Source organism: Pristiophorus japonicus, chromosome 1, assembly GCF_044704955.1.
Source record: "Pristiophorus japonicus isolate sPriJap1 chromosome 1, sPriJap1.hap1, whole genome shotgun sequence".
Classification (NCBI taxonomy): domain Eukaryota; kingdom Metazoa; phylum Chordata; class Chondrichthyes; family Pristiophoridae; genus Pristiophorus; species Pristiophorus japonicus.
Window position 1 is genome coordinate 94,215,589 of NC_091977.1, and position 23,360 is coordinate 94,238,948.

Sequence of the window (23,360 nt, forward strand, 5' to 3'; positions counted from 1 at the left end):
GGATATCGGAGAGAAACAAGTGATTAAAAATGGGTAGAGCATGACAACAGTTTCGTTCCAACCTTACCCATCAGTGATTGTTGGTGATGCTCTGAGATATGAATCAATTTTTTATCTACACTTTAGCATCTCATTCCCCAAGCAAAACCTGTACTAAAGAGAGGTTTTCATAGATTTTGTTAGTGCTATCCCTTGATTAGCATGCTGGAGACACATTTAAACAATGCAGGAAAGAATTCCTGCCATTTCTTCCAATATTTGGTGGTTCTTTCCAACCCAGATAAATAACCTAAGTTAGCATATTTATCCCTAAGTGAAAGATAAAATGCAGATGCCAGTCAAGCATGAGAGTCAGACTGCTGTCTTTATTTCCAATGACGCATCATAACCATCTGAGAAATTGTTTTGGAAGCTTCACTTGATAAGTGAGGGAACCATCAATAATACATTTCTATCAGAGGTTGCAATATACCAGAAAATGCTATAATGTGAATGCATTATGGAAATGTTTAACATAGTTTAGTTAAGGGGAAACCTTAATTAGTGCTGGCTATTTCAGAAAGGGGATCGTTTCTGATGCCCGTGTCGCCAGCCGGGCCTTGCACAGAGCAAGTGTGCATGGGAATATTGTGGGCATGATACCCTCGAGTTTCTATCTATTGAAATCAATGAATGCCAAATTGAACTGGGGAGTGAAAGAAAAATACCAGTTTAATTGGATTAGAAGGTGAGAAGAGTGCCAGGTTAGTTTAGGGAAAAGGATGCCAGTATGACCTGGGAGGATTGGTGAAGAGAATGTCTATAGAAGAGGGTGGTAAGTTGGATGGGTCAGTTTGACTTTGTGAATAAACTGAGGGGATGAGTATTGGGCTATGGTGGGTGTGAGAGAATACTGTTGAAGTAACTTTTGAATAGTAATGATCTGGCTGTTCTGTTGAAAATCAAAATGTCACTTTGTTCTTTTTTTTAAGATTCAAAATCTATTAATTGTGAAGTAGAATTAACCAAAATATAAACCTTTTCTCCCAGATTCCTTTAAGAATGCCTTCAACGTTTGGATTTCCCCTTTAGGGTTTTATACATATGTTTTCCTTCAATATAAGTGAAATAATGGCCCAGATTTTGCGGTGAGTATGATGGCGTACTCTGAGTATCATACTGCCTTTGAAATCCACCGCAAGTTCAGGATTTAAGCGCATGTGCTAAATCCCAAACTTGCGGTCCCAAACAGCTGGCGCAGAGTTGGGCTATTTGCCCACCAACTGCTCAGCAATTATGTGTGGAAATTTTAAAGCTGGTGGAAACAGGCCTGTTAAAGCTGCAGTTTAAAAAAAAAAAAATATTTACATTTAATCTTCTTCTTAGGCAGTCCCTCAGAGTTGAGGATGCCTTGCTTCCACACTAACATGAGTTCGAAGGTGACTGATGAGTCCAGTGCGGGATCGACAAACTCTGTCACAGGTGGAGCAGGTGGTGGTTGAAGGGATGGTTGGGTGGGGTGCTTGGTTTGTCGTACGCTCCTTCGGCTGTTTGTACTTGACTACCGCGTGCTCCCGATGAAGAGACTCAAAGTTTTCGACGCCTTCCCAAATGCTTCTTCTCCACTTTGAATGGACATGGGCCAGTGATTCCCAGTAGGGATGTTCCATTTTTTCAGGGAGGCTTTGAAGCGTTTTCTCTGCTCTTCTGGGGCTGGCTTGCCATGAAGGAGCTCGTTTCAAGAGTCTTGTATCAGGCATGCAGACTACATGGCCCGCTCATCGGAGCTGACTGAGCATGGTCAATGCTTCGATGTTGGCCTGAGAGAGAACACTGACGTTGGTACACCTATCCTGCCAATGGATTTGCAGAATTTTGCAGAGGCAACGTTGGTAGTACTTCTCCAGTACTTTGAGGTGCCTACTGTACATTGTCCATATCTCTGAAGCATAAAGGACGGCGGGAATTACTACTTCTCTGTCGACCATGAGCTTGGTGCCAGGTTTGAGATCTTGGTCTTCAAACACTCTTTTCTTCAGGCGACCGAAGGCTGCACTGACACACTGAAGGCAGTGTTGAGTTTCGTCATCAAAGTCTGCCCTCGCTGACAGGAGGCTCCCAAAGTATGGAAAGTGATCCACGCTGTCCAAGGTCTAGTCATGGACCTTGATGATCGGGGACAGTATTGTGAGTCGGGGGCAGGTTGGTGGAGAACCTTTGTCTTACGGAGGTTTAATGTAAAGCCCAGACTCTTGTACGCTTCAGTGAAGGTGTTAACGATGGTTTGGAGATTGCCCTCTGAGTATGTGCAAATGCAAGTGTCGTCTGCATACTGTAATTTAATGACAGAGGTTGAGACAACCTTGGTACTTGACTGGAGGTGATAGAGGTTGAACTATTTCCCGTTCATCCTGCAGATTAGCTCCATTCCAGCGGGGAGCTTGTTGGAGATTAGATGAAGCATTGCAGCAAGAAAGATTGAGAAGAGCGTTGGTGCAATGACACAGCCTTGCTTGACCCTGGTCTGCACTTGTATTGGGTCTGTGGTTGATCAGTTGGTAAGGATCAAGGCTTGCATGTCATCGTGAAGCAGGCGCAGGATGGTGACAATTTTTTGAGGACAGACGAATTTGAGGAGGATACTCCATAATACCTCTTGTTTGACAGAGTCGAAAGCCTTTGTGAGGTCAAAGAAGGCCATGTACTGAGGTTGGTGCTGCTCCCTACATTTTCCTTGAATTTGTCGCGTGGTGAAAATCATATCCGTTGTGCCTCTAAGTAGGCAGAATCCCGTATTGCGACTTTGGGAGGAACTCTTCAGCCACTGGGAGGAGATGATTGAGGAGGATTCTTGGCGATAATTTTCCCTGTGGCTGACAGTAGGGAGACTCCTCTGTAATTACCACAATCGGTCTTGTCACCTTTCTTGAAAATGGTCACGCTCAGAGAACACCGGCATGCTCTCCTCCTTCTAGATGAGAGTGATGAGGTCATGGATTCGCTCCAACAGTACTTCTCTGCCATGCTTTAGTACTTCGGCAGGGATTCCATCTGCTCCTGAGGCCTTGTTGTTTTTCAGCTGTGGGATGGCCTTTTCAACCTCATGCCGGGCTGATGTGCCGACATGGTGGCAGATAACATGCTGTGGGATGGAGTCGAGGACGCTCACGTCAAAGACAGAGTCTTGGTTAAGGAAATCTTCTAAGTGCTCCTTCCAGCGTTCTTAGCTCTCAGTGGGGTAGGACCTTGAGTGCTTGGGCCGTAGATGGTCTTGACTGTGCTAAAAAAAAGTCGCGCACGTCATGGTTGTCAGCTAGTTGCTCGATCTCCTGCGCTCTTTCCACCCACCATCTGTTCTTTATGTCAAGAGTTTTTTTGTTGGACCTCAGACTTCAGTTGCCTGTAGATCCGTTTTCTTTCTCTCGAGTTGTTATGCTATTTCTAATTCAAGAATGCCTTGTGTGTATGGTTTATTAGCTCCTGGATCTCCTGGTCGTTCTCATCAAACCAGTCTTGATGTTTTCTGGTAGAGTACCCAAGAGTTTCCTCATAGGTGCTGATTATTGTGGATTTGAGGGCAGACCAGGCACTATGGGCACTCTGCGGCTCCAGTTCATTTGGAGTCGTCAGGCTGGCTGTGAGGCTGAATAGGACTTTTTTTGCAGGGTCTTTGAGTGCTTCAGTGTTGATGTTTTTATGGCAGAGTTACTGTTGCCGCCGCCGGCATTTCGAGGCAACATTGATGGAGATAACAGAGCGGATTAGGCGGTGTTCAGTTCAGCAGTCGTCAACTCCTGTCATGACGCGGGCCCCGAGGCCAGAATATGCGCAACCATTAGCAACGACCCAGTGGCCAAAATGAGAGCGGATGGAGAGAGAAAATGGGAAATTTAATAACTTTAATTTAATAAATGTAATAATTTAATAAATTTACATTTAATAACTTTCTGCACAGTGCACGGTATTTGTTTAGAAGTGGGAATTATGAGTATTGAATTGGATTCCCATGATAAAAGCTAAATCTGATAATATTTTAAAGTCTGTAGTAATGAATATTGTAGTCATTTAAATGAATGAAAGACATTCTGTTTGGAGGACCAGGCCCATGTGATCCCAGGAATGCTTCCCTGGAACCCGTGCACCATTACGCTGCCCTCCTACTCGCAGCATCATACAAGTTTACGTAGGAGGGCCGCAATCAGGTATGTGTGTATTCTTTTCCCAGCTAGGCAGCATACTCTGGAGGTCTGCCGTCAATCGTAATTTTTGGTCTATTGTGTTGTATACTTAAGCTGCAAAGCTTGTGCAACTACATGTTTTTGCATGACAGGACCCTTCTTAAATTGTTAACTTTTTCGGTGCTGTGTCAGTTTTTTTAAAGTTATTGGTCATTGTTAAAAATTTCAGGTCTGGTCTAGACAGTGTCTTGGGTGCCATGTCACTGCCCTCTCCTGTACGCGGATCCCATAACCCTTACAATCAGGAGTTTACCTTCACCTAGTGAGTCAAGGCCCGTTATAAATCAACGAACTGATTTATCTTTCATATAATAGGTGGACATTTGGATTAACATTTATAGTGAATTTTAATCTATTTCATAACACTCCTCAAAACGTAAAAAATTAACAAAGTATGCCACACACCCCTGTTAGCGGGCTAAATACACTTTTTTGACTAATAATTTCTCTGAAACCTGTCGGCACCAAGCTTAAGCAGGGAACTCTTGCTCTGTGTCTGATTTATTTATCAGATCTCTGCAGATTTTCTATGTGTCCTTTCTTAGCTGGACAGGGAGCCAAAAGCTTGACCTTTGACCTTCATCTAACTTTCTGTACAAAAGGATTGCCCACTTGAGCTGCCAATTAAATCTGCTAATTGGGGCTACGAGCCGCCAACTTTCAACAACTATCTATGTACTTTCTGTCCTTAAACAATGTTATTGATTATACACAATGTAAAAAATAAATTGTGACCTCCTTACTAAGAGACTACTAAGTGACTAAGGAAAGTGTATTGTGAAGAACTATTGTAAACTTGATTACCAGGAGCTTGTACATAAAAGTAAAAAATACACATATTCATGGATGTAGTAATAGAAAATAAATAACTGGAACCCCTACGAATATGATCTTTTCTTTTTATAAAAATTGCATCTGTCTGCTCTCTGCCTGTTTGTTGCACTCTGATTTAATGTTTATTGATCAAGTAGTTACCAGGTATCAGTCACATACGAGTGCTGCATTGGCTCCCGATCCACAATGCCTCAATTTAAAAATTCTCATTCTTATGTTCAAATCCCTCCATGGCCCCACCCTATCTCTGTAACCTCCCACAGTTCTACAACCCTCTGTTAGAAATTGTCAGTTAAGGTTATCTCTAGTCAATTTAATAATCAGGTTCAACTGTAAACCAATCTGGTGGGTATATCATGTTTCATCAGAGTTTAAGACGGAATAGAACACATTAGTTATACAGCAAAAATATACGACCATGACGAGTAGTTGATACCCAATCCTGATCGGGCAAACGGCTGGTGCGCATGAGCAGTTCTCTGGCTTGCAGCCTCTCTCTCTTTTTCAGTAAAGTATGGGATTGCTTTCCAGAAGCAATCGACCAACACAGCTCCCAGTAATTACCCTCCACCATTTTGCGGGGATTGGCCTTCAGGGTGTTACTTTTATTCTCGTTTTAGAGGTGGGCCTGGAATTAAATACTTTTTGGCCTATTGAGGTTCTCCTAAAAACTCTATACCCAATGGGGCCTCGAGTTCTTTGTCTACACTTGCTGATGAAGACCCACCCTGAAGGAGGGGTCTTCACAACCATTACACATCTTTCTTGTTTATGGTTTTGAAGGCCAATCCATCCATCTGTACTCCCCTTATCTTGACAGGCCCTGTTCCCTCATAGCTATAATCTCTGATCTCATCCTGCTTTGTCCTCCCGTTGCATTCTCAAGCACAACTTTGGGCCATTAAAAGAGAGGCCCTTTGTTAGAACTGTCTTACTCCAGCCAGTTGCCATGGAAACTCTGAACTCCCATCTCCAACACAATGGGCTCAATTTTGCTCAAAGCTGTATTTTGGCGTATTGCCTGAGTTACGCCCGTTTTTCTAGGCCACAACTGCTCCAAAAATAAATGTGCCAAGTTTTCCCGCTCTATTTTTAAAAATTGGCAGCATGCAACCTGTCCTGTAGCCTCGGGGGGTGGAGCCAAATGTCTGCGCCGAAAAAACGACGCCACCCCTTATGTGCATGCACAAAAAAAAGGACGTTTTTGACGTGATTCCTATGGATGCGCATGCCCAGTACAGCTCCTGGTCTTCAATCGACCATTATTGAAGAGCTAGTTGTGTGTGAGAACTTTAATTCTCATTGGAAAAATCGGAGCTCCAATACAAGCTGCAACACGGCTCAAGGACCAAGAATTTCTTACAGGATGAAGTGGAGGCACTAGTTACTGTGATTGAGGGCAGATGGCAGGAGCTGGACACTGGCAGATGGCAGGAGCTGGACATCAGCAGAAGTCACATAAAAGTTCCACCCAAAGAAATGAAGAAACGCTGGAACCAACATGCAGAAGATTACTGTGCAATGGTAACCATCCTGAGGTCTGGAGGCCAGTGCAAAAAGAAGTGGCAGAACCTTGGTCAAGTAGTTAGTGTAAGTAATATTTTCATTTTTCAATAGAATTGCAATTGTGAATGTGACCATCTGTATATGTCACAGCCAGCAGAAAGACACCCTCCCTAAAAAGTTGTATTTTCACCTTTACAGAGGAATGTGGCACACAACAAAAGGGAAAGAACTCGAACAGGAGGAGGCCCGGCAAATCTGCACGCACTGACATTCTTGGAAGAGAGGGTCGCTGCTTTGATGTGTCCTGCCTGGAGAAAAGCAACCACCACTGCACAAGCTGGGCCCACACTTGAAGGAGAGGGTAAGTCCTGCAAATTCCACAGTCTGGCTTTCCTAAATGTTAAGTACTGCATGGGCTAGCCATACTTCGGTTCATGGGGATGTGTCCCTCAGCTACGCTTTGGTTGATGCAATGTGCTATCATTCATCATGGTCCTTCCAATCAACCTGCTGCCTGCTCTATATGAGCCTACTCATGCCACCCACTCTGCCCCCTCCTCTGCTGCTAACCATTTGTCTGTTCTGTTATATTTTGCAGAACTTGAGGCCAACCCTGACGATGCAGAAAAAGATTCAGACGAGGACGAGCCTGAAGAGGAGAACATCTTCCAATCCCACCTTCCAGACCAAGAGCATTGGAGGGAGGGGGAGGGGATGGATGAAGTCCCCACTGTTGTACTCACTTTGGAGGAAGTGCAGGTGCCACCCATTGAGGTGCTAGCCCCTTCCCTGAGAAGTGGTTTGAGTGTTGGTAGGACTTTCCATGGTTTCCCATCATCTGAGGCTGGGGATTCCAGTGGGGTGTAGCGAGGCACACCCAGGGCACCACTGTCCGAGGCTGTGGGTCCCAGGGGTGCTGCAGTGAGGCACACCCAGGGCCCCACCGTCCCAGGCTGCGGGTCCCAATGGGATGCAGTAAGGCACACCCAGGGCCCCACCATCCGAGGCTGCCGGTCTCACTAGGATGCTGTGAGCCACATCCAGGGTGAGGAGGGGAAGGAGAGCTCGACCGCACTCTCCTGAGGTGCAGGATTTCACAGATGTGGTTCACATGATGGCAATGAGTGCATAGCAGCTCGGCCTTTTGGCTAAGATCATGCGTAGCTGACCTGACAGGGGAGTAACCACCATTACCCCAAGGTGGTTCTCCCTGGATCAGGAAGGTATATGCTTGCTTTTTTGGAAATAGGAGGTGGGTGGGGTGGCTTGACCCATCCACCTCCACGGAGGTGTGTGGGGGGCCTGACCCATCCACCTCCATGGCACGAACCTGGTATTGCAGTACTTCCAGGAACGGTGCAGTGGCTCTAGGCCTTTTGGCTAAGAGCATTGGCGCAGAGTGATCCTTGATGTGTGCAAGGTGACCTCTGGCGTTTGTGATTTGACAAAGAATTGGAACGATTGGCTACGAATTTAAAAAAAAAATAAAAATTGACCTTACTCGATCACTCCTGCACACCTTCAGTGAGGTGGGTGATGCGGTATTGGGACTGTCGGGAGAAGTAACAACATTCTCACAAGAAATGGGAATGCTGTCCGGGAACATGAATGCAGGAATATCTCAGTCAGCAGAAACAATGTCGTTGCACATGGGGGAGGGAATGTCACAGGTAGGTGCGTCACTGTCGGTGAACATGAGTGAGGGAATGTTGGAGGTAGTTGAGACACTGCCAGGACACATGAGGGAGGGAATGTTGGAGTTAGCTGCTGCAATAAGGGAACACGCCCAGACCCCGTGCCCATTGACAGAATCAACTGCAACTGCTACTCCCACTCCTGACGGACCGCATTGCGTCACTGGAGCTGCGGGTGGATTCACTCTGTAGCATCCATGATGCTGAGAATGACGTGAATAGCATGTTTAGTGAGTTGGTCTTACTGCAGGTAAAGGGTACACAGCCAGAAAGGGAATGGATGACCAACAGGAAGAGCAGTGCAAGGAAGGTAGTGCAGGGGTCCCCTGCGGTCATCCCCCTGCAAAACAGATACACCGCTTTGGGTACTGTTGAGGGGGATGACTCATCAGGGGAGGGCAGCAGCAGCCAAGTTCATGGCACCGTGGGTGGCTCTGCTGCACAGGAGGGCAGGAAAAAGAGTGGGAGAGCTATAGTGATAGGGGATTCAATTGTAAGGGGAATAGATCGACGTTTCTGCGGCCGCAAGCGAGACTCCAGGATGGTATGTTGCCTCCGTGGTGCAAGGGTCAAGGATGTCTTGGAGCGGGTGCAGGGCATTCTCAAAAGGGAGGGTGAATAGCCATTTGTCGTGGTGCATATAGGTACCAACGATATCAGTAAAAAACGGGATGAGGTCCTACGAGACGAATTTAGGGAGCTAGGAGCTAAATTAAAAAGTAGGACCTCAAAAGTAGTAATCTCAGGATTGCTACCAGTGCCACGTGCTAGTCAGAGTAGGAATCGCACAATAGCTCAGCTGAATTTGTGGCTTGAGGAGTGGTGCAGAAGGGAGGGATTCAAATTCCTGGGACATTGGAACCGGTTCTGGGGGCAGTGGGACCAGTACAAACCGGACAGTCTGCACCTGGGCAGGACCGGAGCCAATGTCCTAGGGGGAGTGTTTGCTAGTGCTGTTGGGGAGGAGTTAAACTAATGTGGGGGTGGGAACCTATGCAGGGAGGCAGAGGGAAGTAGAATGGGGGCAGAAACAAAAGATAGAAAGAAGAAAAAGTGGAGGGCAGAGAAACCCAAGGCAAAAAGCAAAAAGGGCCACATTACAGCAAAATTCTAAAGGGACAAAGTGTGTTCAAAAGACAAGCCTGAAGGCTCTGTGCCTCAATGCGAGGAGTATTCGGAATAAGGTGGACGAATTAACTGCGCAGATAGCAGTTAACGGATATGATGTAATTGGCATCACGGAGACATGGCTCCAGGGGTATTTAGGAAGGATAGACAGAAAGGAAAAGGAGGCGGGATGGCATTGCTGGTTAAAGAGGAAATTAATGCAATAGTAAGAAAGGACATTACCTTGGATGATGTGGAATCTGTATGGGTGGAGCTATGGAATACCAAGGGGCAGAAAATGCTAGTGGGAGTTGTGTACAGACCACCAACCAGTAGTAGTAAGGTTGGGGACAGCATCAAACAAGAAATAAGGGATGCATGCAATAAAGGTACAGCAGTTATCATGGGTGACTTTAATCTACATATTGATTGGGCTAACCAAACTGGTAGCAATGCGGTGGAGGAGGATTTCCTGGAGTGTATTAGGGATAGTTTTCGAGACCAATATGATATGGCGAGGAACCAACTAGGGAGCTGGCCATCCAAGACTGGGTGATGTATAATGAGAAGGGACTAATTAGCAATCTTATTGTGCGAGGCCCCTTGGGGAAGAGTGACCATAACATGGTAGAATTCTTTATTAAGATGGCGAGTGATACAGTTAATTCAGAAACTAAGGGCCTGAACTTAAGGAAAGGTAACTTCGATGGTTTGAGGCGTGAATTGGCTAGAATAGACTGGCAAATGATACTTAAAGGGTTGACGGTGGATAGGCAATGGCAAACATTTAAAGATCACATGGATGAACTTTAGCAATTGTACATCCCTGTCTGGAGTAAAAATAAAACGGGGAAGGTGGCTCAACCGTGGCTAACAAAGGAAATTAAGGATAGTGTTAAATCCAAGGAAGAGGCATATAAATTGGCCAGAAAAAGCAACAAACCTGAGGACTGGGAGAAATTTAGAATTCAACAGAGGAGGACAAAGGGTTTAATTAAGAGGGGCAAAATAGAGTACGAGAAGAAGCTTGCCGGGAATATAAAAACTGACTGCAAAAGCTTCTATAGATATGTGAAGAGAAAAAGATTAGTGAAGACAAACGTAGGTCCCTTGCAGTCGGATTCAGGTGAATTTATAATGGGGAACAAGGAAATGGCACACCAATTGAACAAATACTTTGGTTCTGTCTTCACGAAGGAAGACACAAATAACCTTCCGGAAGTACGAGGGGACCGAGGGTCTTGTGAGAAGGAGGAACTGAAGGATATCCTTATTAGGCAGGAAATTGTATGAGGGAAATTGATGGGATTGAAGGCCGAGGTAAATCCCCGGGGCCTGATAGATAGTCTGCATCCCAGAATACTTAAGGAAGTGGCCCTAGAAATAGTGGATGCATTGGTGATCATTTTCCAACAGTCTGTCGAGTCTGGATCAGTTCCTATGGACTGGAGGGTAGCTAATGTAACACCACTTTTAAAAAAGGGACGGAGAGAGAAAGCGGGTAATTATAGACCGGTTAGCCTGACATCAGTAGTGGGGAAAATGTTGGAATCAATTATTAAGGATGAAATAGCAGCACATTTGGAAAGCAGTGACAGGATCAGTCCAAGTCAACATGGATTTATGAAGGGGAAATCATGATTGACACATCTTCTGGAATTTTTTGAGGATGTAACTAGTAGTGTGGACAAGGCAGAACCAGTGGATGTGGTGTATTTGGACTTTCAAAAGGCTTTTGACAAGGTCCCACACAAGAGATTGTTGTGCAAAATCAAAGCACATGGTATAGTGGGTAATATACTGACGTGGATAGAGAACTGGTTGGCAGACAGGAAGCAGAGAGTCGAGATAAACGGTCCTTTTCAGAATGGCAGGCAGTGACTAGTGGAGTGCCGCAGTGCTCAGTGCTGGGACCCCAGCTCTTTACAATATACATCAATAATTTGGATGAAGGAATTGAGTGTAATATCTCCAAGTTTGCAGATGACACTAAACTGGGTGGCGGTGTGAGCTGTGAGCGGGACACTAGGAGGCTGCAGGGTGACTTGGACAGGTTAGGTGAGTGGGCAAATGCATGGCAGATGCAGTATAATGTGGATAAATGTGAGGTTATCCACTTTGGGGGCAAAAACGCAAAGACAGAATATTATCTGAATGGCGGCAGATTAGGAAAAGGGGAGGTGCAACGAGACGTGGGTGTCATGGTTCATCAGTCATTGAAAGTTCGCATGCAGGTACAGCTGGCGGTGATGAAGGCAAATAGTATGTTGGCCTTCATAGCTAGGGGATTTGAGTATAGGAGCAGGGAGGTCTTACTGCAGTTGTACAGGGCCTTGGTGAGGCCTCACCTGGAATATTGTGTTCAGTTTTGGTCTCCTAATCTGAGGAAGTACGTTCTTGCTATTGAGGGAGTGAAGCGAAGGTTCACCAGACTGATTCCTGGGATGGCAGGACTGTCATATGAGGAGAGACTGGATCAACTGGGCCTTTATACATTGGAGTTTAGAAGGATGAGAGGGGATCTCATAGAAACATATAAGATTCTGACTGGACATAGAAACATAGAAAATAGGTGCAGGAGTAGGCCATTCGGCCCGTCGAGCCTGCACCGCCATTCAATGAGTTCATGGCTGAACATGCAACTTCAGTACCCCATTCCTGCTTTCTCGCCATACCCTTTGATCCCCCTAGTAGTAAGGACTACATCTTTCGAAAAGGGAGTGAGAGAGAAAGCGGGTAATTATAGACCGGTTAGCCTGACATCAGTAGTGGGGAAGATGTTGGAATCAATTACTAAGGATGAAATAGCAGCGCATTTGGAAAGCAGTGACAGGATCGGTCCAAGTCAGCATGGATTTATGAAGGGGAAATCATGATTGACAAATCTTCTGGAATTTTTTAAGGATGTAACTAGTCGAGTGGACAAGGGAGAACCAGTGGATGTGGTGTATTTGGACTTTCAGGACGGGTCAGGTTAGATGCGGGTAGAATGTTCCCGATGTTGGGAAAGTCCAGAACCAGGGGACACAGTCTTAGGATAAGGGGCATGCCATTTAGGACTGAGATGAGGAGAAACCTCTTCACTCAGAGTTGTTAACCTGTGGAATTCCCTGCCGCAGAGAGTTGTTGATGCCAGTTCATTGGATATATTCAAGAGGGAGTTAGATATGGCCCTTACGGCTAAAGGGATCAAGGGGTATGGAGAGAAATCAGGAAAGGGGTACTGAGGGAATGATCAGCCATGATCTTATTGAATGGTGGTGCAGGCACGAAGGGCCGAAAGGCCTACTCCTGCATCTATTTTCTATGTTTCTCTATTTCTAGTCCCCAGACCAGCCTCTGAAGAGGCCGACCAATAAAGAAGTGTGCATTACCCGAGGTGTTCGAAAGAGTAAGCTTGCTACCAACCAGAGAAACGCTGCGCCACCGCCTGTGGGCAAGGGTGGTGGAGTCACCAAGACCAAGCGCAGCGGGTGGTCTTAGAATAAGGTGGAGGAGAGACGGGTGCAGCCTTTCTTTGCTGCTGTTGTTGTTATTGTTGTTACTGTTGTAACTGTTCTTAAATTGAAAGTTTTTTGTAAGTTATGTAAATTTACAAGTTAATAAATGATAGTAAGTGATCTTAAAGTTTTTAAGTGAAAACTTTAAAGTTTGATTCACGAATATGTTTATTAAAGTTAAGTTAAGTACAAACAAATGTTAAACTAGTGAATAAAATATATTTTAAATTATAACTGAATCATTTACATTATTTGTTCCCTTATTAACGCAACTTTTGGAACTCAAGAAGAATCATTTCCATTATTTGTTCGATTATTAACACAGCTTTTTGAAGTAAACAAGAATAATTTCCATCATTTGTTCCATTAACACAACACAACATTACGGAACAGTAAACATGGTCCATGTGGAATAGTTGCCACTGAACTTTCAGGCAGCAGTAAAGAGTTCACGGATGAGCTGCTGGCACAAGGTTCGAGCAATCGTTAAAGGGCCACAACGGCCCGCCCTCCTCCACCGTCGTGCTCCGGGTTCAGGTACTCACATGGCTTCCTCGTCCTCCTCATCTGCATCTTTCTCATCATTATTAGCCACTCTCATCTCAGGTGGGTCTTCTACTACCAGCTGCTGCTGCCTAATGATGGCTAAGTTATGCAGCATGCAGCACACAACAGTGAACTGACCGACAATCTCAGGGGAGTTTTGCAAGTATCCTCCGGAATGGTCAAGGCATCGGAAACGCTGTTTCAAGATGCCAATGGTCCTCTCTATTATGCTGTGCATTGCAATGTGCGACATATTGTATTCCTGGTCAGCTTCCGTCTGGGTTATGCGTAAGTGCATCATGGGTCAGATGGCGAGGCCGTATCCTTTGTCTCCCAGTAGCCGATGTCCCCCCCGCAAGCAAAATTTACCGTAGAAAAACATCTGGCCGCCGTGCGGTGCCCCCGACAGTTTTTTCTATCGATGCACTGTGTTTGCAGTGTGTGTAAAATGGTGTTGTGGCCTCCATTAAAAGGGAGGGTGCACTGCCAGAACGCCATCTTATTTTTCTTGTCAGCCCGACAATTATGATCGCAGGTTTGGCCAAACCCTCCCTGGTGGCCCAATGGACCTAACTTAAAAAGCTGCATTGCTTGCTGCGGCTCTCCCCTTTAACTGGCTGCTGCTGAAGCATGGTCGATGTAACGCTCTCGCGTAGGATGAACGCATCATGGGTGCTCCCAGGGTATCTTGCATCAATTGACAAGATGCGATGAATGTCGTCACACATGAGCTGCACATCAATGGAGTGGAAGCCTTTTCTGGTCCTGTATATCTCGGAATCCTCCAAAGTTGCTCGCAAGACGATGTGGGTGCAATCAGTGCAGCCCTGTACCTTTGGGAAGCCAGCAATCCTGGAGAAGCCCACAGCTCTGTCATGCATTGCCTGGGCGGTCATGGGGGCGGAAGTGGGAGCGGGTGGAATGTCTGCCGCTGTCAGTCATCAGCTGGTGACTTCATCGCGCTGGCTTGTTGACACGTCTCTCCTCTTCAGTTAAAGGGGAGAGCCGCAGCGAGCTCTGAAGCTTTTTAAGTTAGGTCCATGGGCTACCAAGGAGGGTTCGGCCAAACCCGGGGTCATAATTGTCGGGTTGACAAGAAAAATAAGATGGCGGCCTGGCAGTGCACCCTCCCTTTTAATGGAGGCCACACCGCCATTTTACACACAGTGCGAACACAGTGCATCGACAGAAAAAACTGTCGGAGGCACCGCACGGCGGCCGGATGATTTTCTAAGGTAAATTTTGCTTGTGGGGGTGGGGACATCGGCGCTGCGCGCTTTGACGATGCAGTTACGAGGGTTCGGCAGCAGTGGGGCGAAAGTGGGGACCGCTGGAAAAACCACCGGGAAGAATTTCGCTGGTGGCGGCTATTCGACTACAAATCAGCGGCCATTCGACACCGCCACGTGGCCACCGCTTTCCAGCAGTAACACGCTTTATTAGAAGGCTGAATTTTGACCCAATTCGGTTGGGCCCTCATTGGCCAAATTAAAGATTGTCAAAATGTTACGCATTCTTTAATCTAACTCATTAAAAACACTGTGTGAGACAAGTCTTCTACGAAAGTGAAACTTAATTCTTGGGTAAAACATAGCCTATACATTAACCCTTTACTTGCCTTGAGCAGAAACATACAATTAATAAACACAGTATTATTTTCAGGTAACCCTAATTTCTAACAGCAAATTCTGCGTTCCTTCTTCATAGACGTCTTGTGCATCCCTCACTTCCTTCTGTTTAGGCCCTAAGCTCTGGAATTCGCTCCCCAAACCTCTTTGCCTCTCCACCTCTGTCTCCTTTAAGCTGCTGCTTAAAAGCTACCTCTTATGACCAAGTGTTTGGTCACCTGTCCTAATGTCTCCTATGGCTTGTTGTTAATAGAGACTTAAAGGAATAGTGAGGAAAAGTGGGAGTCGAACAGAGATGACAACAAAAGAAAGTGTGAGAACCATAGTGAGAGTGAAAAATAAAGAGACACAAAGTGAAAGATATTGGTCCAGATTTTTCTGGAGCGGGACATCCCGACTATTAGCCAGATTTTTTGTGCACGTTTAGATTTTTAAAATATTTTGCGCACGAAGTTGCTGCAAGTGCAAGCTGGTAATGGCGCAGCGAAGGCAACAGGGCACCTGGGACCTTGCTAAATAATAGGATAAACTGTATCTCCTTAAACAATGAGATTAAAGCATTTAAAGAATAAACTAGAGGAAGGAGGGAGAATTAGAGTGGGTGAATTCAATGTCAAATCACTTATAGAAAGATAAATAAAGAGAGGGAAAGAAAGATTGGATAAAGAGTGAGAAAAAAGAGACAGAAAGGAAAAGTTCAAAAACAAATGAAATTTAAAATTTGACATTTTTAAAATCTCGACGCAATTCATAACCTGAAGGAATGAGACACCACATTTATAATTGTTCATTTTCTGGGCAAGAGAGGTTGATTGGCTGCCCGTGTCCTAACTTGCATCGAGTCCCGCTCACCCATCACCTCTGTGCTCGCTGACCTACATTGGCTTTTGGTTAAGTAATGCTTCGATTTCAAAATTCTCATCCTTATTTTCCAAATCCCTCCATAGCCTTGCCTCTCCCTGTCTCTGTAATCTCCTCCAGCCCCACAACTCCCCGAGATATCTGCGCTCCTCTAATTCTGGCCTCTTGAGCATCCCTGATTATAATCGCTCAACCATTGGTGGCCGTGCCTTCTGTTGCATAGGTTACAAGCTCGAAAATTCCCTGCCGAAACCGCTCCGCCCGCTACCTATCTTTCCGCTTTCAAGGCGCTCCTTAAAATATACCTCTTTGACTAAGCTTTTGGTCACCTGCGCTAATTTCTGCTTATGTGGCTCAGTGTCAAATATTTTTTATCTCACATACTCCTGTGAAGCGCCTTGGGACATTTCACTTCGTTAAAGGCGCTATATAAATACAAGTTGTTGTTGATGTCCTTAACAATTATCACGTTGTTAAAAGCATACTTCTGCTGTTCATTACTAAACTTTACATTCTGTGGCAAGTTTAATGGGCAATTCACGGGTTATCTCCTCCTTGCCACAAGTTGCAAATTAATAACGACGTTATTAATTCAGAAGTTGTTATTTTTGCTGCAAAATCTGGGCCAAACAGAATAACAGAGAATGGAAAACAGCAGAGAGGCAGTTACAAGACAAATGAGGTCATTTTTCATGCATCAACAATGTCATTACGCTGTCCTAACACCTACACAATACCAAAAAAGTTGCACTTCAAAAAAAAAAACAAATTTTCAGTCAGAAGTTCCCCATATATATTTTTGAATTATCAAACATATCAAACCCATGAGAAATGTCATCTCTAGAGCTTTCAATAATGTGGGAGTTTCCACTATTTAATCTACAGTTGTTTGTGTTAACTCTTACATATGAAGTCTACACAGTGCAACAAATGTATGTTTGGTTAGTACTGGTCTAAATTTTGGTGACTGTGGCACAATAACACCTGTGTGATTGAAATAATGTCTGTCTGTAAAGGTGATCTGGCTCTCTTAATATTCTGTCATTGGTCTCTGCCTCACACTCTTCTTCCCTTCCCTCGCTGCTCCAATCCACCAGATAAGACATAAGAACATAAGAAATAGGAACAGGAGTAGGCCATACGACCCCTCGAGCCTGCTCTGCGATTCAATAAGATCAGGCCTGATCTGATCATTGACTCAACTCCACTTCCCCGACAGCTCCTCATAACCCCTTATTGTTTAAGAAACTATCCATTTCTGTCTTAAATTTATTCAATGTCCCAGCTTCCACAGTTCTCTGAGGCAGCAAATTCCACAGATATACAACCCTCTGAGAGAAGAAATTTCTCCTCATCTCTGTTTTAAATGGGCGGCCCCTTATTCTAAGATCATGGCCTCTAGTTCTAGTCTCCACCATCAGTGGAAACATCCTCTCTGCATCCACCTTGTCAAGCCCCCTCATAATCTTATACGTTTATTTTACCGAGTACTACTTCTTTAGTGATAGTGATTGTATTAAGTTCCTCCCTCCCTATAGCCCCTTGATTATCCACTATTGGGATCTTTTAGTGTCTTCTACCGTGAAGACCGATACAAATATTTGTTCAAAGTCTCTGCCTGTTCCCCATTATCAATTCCCCTAGGGGACCAACATTTACTTTAGCCACTCTTTTTCTTTTTATGTACCTGTAGAAACTCTTACTATCTGTTTTTATATTTCATGCTAGTTTACTTTCATAATCTATTTTCTCTCTCTTTATTCTTTTTTTAGTCGTTCTTTGCTGGCTTTTAGAAACATAGAAAATAGGTGCAGGAGTAGGCCATTCAGCCCTTCAAGCCTGCACCACCATTCAATGAGTTCATGGCTGAACATGCAACTTCAGTAGTCCATTCCTGCTTTCTCGCCATACCCCTTGATCCCACTAGTAGTAAGGACTTCATCTAACTCCTTTTTGAATATATTTAGTGAATTGGCCTCAACAACTTTCTGTGGTAGAGAATTCCACAGGTTCACCACTCTCTGGGTGAAGAAGTTTCCCAGGTCTCTGGCCTCCTATTAGTCTTGGCGACATTAGTTTTCAATTTGATACCCTCACTTATTTCCTTAGTTAGCCACAGATGGTTATCCCTTCTCTTTTGGTCTTTCCTTCTCATTGGGATATATTTTTGTTGTGAGTTATGAAATATCTCCTTAAATGTGGAGTGGAGGGTAGCCAATATAACCCACTTTTTAAAAAAGGAGGGAGAGAGAAAACGGAATTATAGACCGGTCAGCCTGATATCGGTAGTGGGCAAAATGATGGAATCAATTATTAAGGGTGTCATAGCAGCGCATTTGGAAAGAGGTGACAAGATAGGTCCAAGTCAGCATGGATTTGTGAAAGGGAAATCATGCTTGACAAAACTTCTGGAATTTTTTGAGGATGTTTCCAGTAGAGTGGAAAATTGACAAGGGAGAACCAGTTGATGTGGTGTATTTGGACTTTCAGAAGACTTTCGACAAGGTCCCACACAAAAGATTAATGTGCAAAGTTAAAGCACATGGGATTGGGGGTAGTGTGCTGATGTGGATTGAGAACTGGTTGGCAGACAGGAAGTAAAGAGTAGGAGTAAATGGGTACTTTTCAGAATGGCAGGCAGTGACTAGTGGGGTACCACTAGGTTCTGTGCCTAGGCCCCAGCTGTTTACATTGTACATTAATGATTTAGACGAGGGGATTAAATGTAATATCTCCAAATTTGCGGATGACACTAAGTTGGGTGGCAGTGTGAGCTGCGAGGAGGATGCTATGAGGCTGCAGAGTGACTTGGATAGGTTAGGTGAGTGGGAAAATGCATGGCAGATGAAGTATAATGTAGATAAATGTGAGGTTATCCACGTTGGTGGTAAAAACAGAGGGACAGACTATTATCTGAATGGTGACAGATTAGGAAAAGGGGAGGTGCAACGAGACCTGGGTGTCACGGTACATCAGTCATTGAAGGTTGGCATGCAGGTACAGCAAGCGGTTAAGAAAGCAAATGGCATGTTGGCCTTCATAGCGAGGGGATTTGTGTACAGGGGCAGGGAGGTGTTAATACAGTTGTACAGGGCCTTGGTGAGGCCACACCTGGTATATTGTGTACAGTTTTGGTCTCCTAACCTGAGGAAGGACATTCTTGCTATTGAGGGAGTGCAGCGAAGGTTCACCAGACTGATTCCCGGGATGGCGGGACTGACCTATCAAGAAAGACTGGATCAACTGGGCTTGTATTCACTGGAGTTCAGAAGAATGAGAGGGGATCTCATAGAAACGTTTAAAATTCTGACTGGTTTGGACAGGTTAGATGCAGGAAGAATGTTCCCAATGTTGGGAAGTCCAGAACCAGGGGTCACAGTCTAAAGATAAGGGGTAAGCCATTTAGGACCGAGATGAGGAGAAACTTCTTCACCCAGAGAGTGGTGAACCTGTGGAATTCTCTACCACAGAAAGCTGTTGAGGCCAATTCACTAAATATATTCAAAAAGGAGTTAGATGTAGTCCTTACTACTAGGGGGATCAAGGGGTATGGCGAGAAAGCAGGAATGGGGTACTGAAGTTGCATGTTCAGCCATGAACTCATTGAATGGCGGTGCAGGCTCGAAGGGCCGAATGGCCTACTCCTGCACCTATTTTTTATGTTTCTATGTCTGCCATTGCTCATCATGGTTTGTCACCATGGTTCGATGTCAACCATGATCCTGCAGGCGTATTTTGCTGTAGAAAGAATGGTGAAGCTAACACGCTTACTGTTATTAAAGTGTAAATGGGACAGCAACTTCCAGCGGTAGCCAAGGCGCAGTTAAACGTGGAAATCAGGAAGTTGCTATCCGAGTTGCCCTGCTCCTCCAGACATTGTGTTATACAGGTTCAGACTCTCTGCTGCTCATTGAACGATTCTTCAGTTTGATTGGTTAAGATGGTACACAGATCCCAGACGCTTCAATATAGAGAGAGACTCAGAATTGAAGTGAGGAAGGACGTTCTTGTTATTGAGGGAGTGCAGCGAAGGTTCACCAGAGTGATTCCAGGGATGGCTGGACTGTCATATGAGGAGAGACTGGATCAACTGGGCCTTTATTCACTGGAGTTTAGAAGGATGAGAGAGGATCTCATAGAAACGTATAAGATTCTGACGGGACTGGACAGGTTAGATGTGGGAAGAATGTTCCCGATGCTGGGCAGGTCCAGAACCAGGGGACATAGTCTTAGGATAAGGGATAGGTCATTTAGGACTGAGATGAGGAGAAACTTCTTCACTCAGAGAGTTGTTAACCTGTGGAATTCCCTGCCGCAGAGAGTTCTTGATGCCAGTTCATTGGATATATTCAAGAGGGAGTTAGATATGGCCCTTATGGCTAAGGGGATCAAGGGAAATGGAGAGAAAGCAGGAAAGGGGTACTGAGGGAATGATCAGCCATGATCTTATTGAATAGCGGTGCAGGCTCGAATGGCCCACTCCTGCACCTATTTTCGATGTTTCTACATTTTCTTTTCTTTTAATTTTCTTTCTTTTATTTCCCCCTCCCATAATCCAATATTTCTTTCTCTCCTCTCTTTATTTTGCTTTCTGTACCTGATTTGACAATTGAATTAAATATTCCAACTGATACTGCATCGTTCAGACTGTGCACTGCTCATTTAACGATTCTCCAGTTTGATTGGTTAAGATGATACACAATTACGAGCCCTGTTCATATAGGTCCCAGATGCCTTGTAGAGGGCACTGCGCCGTTTTGGCTTTCTAATTTAAAGTAAGTTACAATGCAAAATCCCATAGAAAGTCTATGCAAGTGCATATGTAATGAATGGCTGTCGCTGTTCTTTCACCACTGAGAGCAAAATTCCGCCTAATAATTTTTTGTTGTTTTGCTTCAATGATGGTATGTTCCAAGTCGTTCTAGTCTGGTACTGGTGTCAAGGGTGTACTTTTGTATCTTTATATTAAAAGTCTTGCTTACATTCTGTACTTCTTGTCCCTGATACTTTGTATATTATTATCACAATTTTGATGTAATGTTTTTATGTTAACATTTAGAATGTTAAATGGCCTGTAAATATTTAAAATTACAATTTTGTAAACAATAGCCATTCCAGGCCTCCGTCCAGTAGGTTACGATCTAGTGCCGCTTGTTTTAGTCTCCCAACTGATTTCCCTTTTATTGGCCATAGCTGTAAATTCTTTGATCCTTCTGTAGTTTCTGTCTCTCCTCTGCATTGCAAATTCTCTGTAAATTAAAACTTAAGAGTGTACTATTTCTGCATTTACTATCTGTATGAATTGTTCTGATATATTCCCTTCCCCACCTCTGGCCTTTTGTCCCAGCCTTGCTCACGTAGGTTTTACTCTGGCCTTGCTATAATTTTCATGGCTTCCTGATCCTGGCACTGCAATATTCTCATGTAAGAGCTTATGTCCCAGCTTGGAACAATTCTCCCATTTAATGTAGCTTTATGTTGCAGGTACATGTCACCACACCGACTATGGGCTGTGTGCTGGCATTTGTGTATTATCATAGAATAGAATCAAAGAATCAATGCGTATAAGGTGGCCAAGGTTAGTGGGAAACTAGAGGATTGGGAAGATTTTAAGCAATAGCAAAGAATGACTAAAAAAGCAATAAAGAAAGGGAAGATAGATTACGAAGGTAAACTTGCGCAAAACATAAAAACAGATAGTAAAAGCTTTTACAGATATATAAACGGAAAAGAGTGACTAAAGTAAATGTTGGTCCCTTAGAAGATGAAAAGGGGGATTTAATAATGGGAAATGTGGAAATGGCTGAGACCTTAAACAATTATTTTGCTTCCGTCTTCACAGTGGAAGACTCAAAAACCATGCCAAAAATTGCTGGTCATAGGAATGTGGGAAGGGAGGACCTTGAGATGATCACTATCAATAGGGAGGTAGTGCTGGACAGACTAATGGGATTGAAGGTAGACAAATCCCCTGGTCCTGATGAAATGCATCCCAGGGTATTAAAAGAGATGGCGGAAGTTATAGCAGATGCATTTGTTATAATCTACCAAAATTCTCTGGACTCGGGAGGTACCAGCGGATTGGAAAGCAGCTAATGTAACGCCTCTGTTTAAAAAAGGTGGCAGGCAAAAGGCAGGTAACTATAGGCCGGTTAGTTTAACATCTGTAGTGAGGAAAATGCTTGAAACTATCATTAAGGAAGAAATAGCGGGACATCTGGATAGGAATAGTGCAATCAAGCAGACGCAGCATGAATTCATGAAAGGGAAATCATGTTTAACTAACTTACTGGAATTTTTTGAGGATATAACGAGCATGGTGGATAGAGGTGTACCGATGGATGTGGTGTATTTAGATTTCCAAAAGACATTCGATAAGGTGCCACACAAAAGGTTACTGCAGAAGATAAAGGTACGCGGAGTCAGAGGAAATGTATTAGCATGGATAGAGAAGTGGCTGGCGAACAGAAAGCAGAGAGTCGGGATAAATGAGTCCTTTTCCGGTTGGAAATCAGTGGTTAGTGGTGTGCCACAGGGATCAGTGCTGGGACCACAACTGTTTACAATATACATAGATGACCTAGAGGAGGGGACAGAGTGTAATGCAACAGAATTTGCAGATGACACTAAGATTAGTGGGAAAGCGGGTTATGTAGAGGACTCAGAGAGGCTACAAGGAGGTTTGGATAGGTTAAGCGAATGGGCTAAGGTTTGGCAGATGGAATACAATGTCGGAAAGTGTGAGGTCATCCACCTTGGGAAAAAAAACAGTAAAAGGGAATATTATTTGAATGGGGAGAAATTACAACATGCTGTGGTGCAGAGGGACCTGGGGGTCCTTGTGCATGAATCCCAAAAGGTTAGTTTGCAGGTGCAGCAGGTAATCAGGAAGGCAAATGGAATGTTGGCTTTCATTGCGAAAGGGATGGAGTACAAAAGCAGGGAGGTGTTGCTGCAACTGTATAAGGTATTGGTAAGGCCGCACCTGGAGTACTGCGTGCAGTTTTGGTCACCTTACTTAAGGAAGGATATACTAGCTTTGGAAGGGGTACAGAGACGATTCACTAGGCTGATTCGAGAAATGAGGGGGTTACCTTATGATGATAGATTGAGTAGACTGGGTCTTTACTTCTTGGAGTTCAGAAGGATGAGGGGTGATCTTATAGAAACATTTAAAATCATGAAAGGGATAGACAAGATAGAGGCAGAGAGGTTGTTTCCATTGATGGGGGAGACTAGAACTAGGGGGCACAGCCTCAAAATACGGAGGAGCCAATTTAAAACCGAGTTGAGAAAGAATTTCTTCTCCCAGAGGGTTGTGAATCTGTGGAATTCTCTGCCCAAGAAAGCAGTTGAGGCTAGCTCATTGAATGTTTTCAAGTCAAAGATAGATAGATTTTTAAGCAATAAGGGAATTAAGGATTATGGGGAGAGGGCGGGTAAGTGGAGCTGAGTCCACGACCAGAT

The 23,360-nt window shown here is 44.4% G+C and overlaps 1 protein-coding gene and 1 pseudogene across 4 annotated transcripts in view; both read left to right on the top strand.

Moving 5' to 3' along the window:
- Positions 1-23,360, top strand: part of auh (AU RNA binding protein/enoyl-CoA hydratase) — a 414,205-nt gene that overhangs the window by 216,110 nt on the left and 174,735 nt on the right. The window lies entirely within an intron of this gene.
- Positions 7,686-7,924, top strand: LOC139279854 (U2 spliceosomal RNA; annotated as a pseudogene).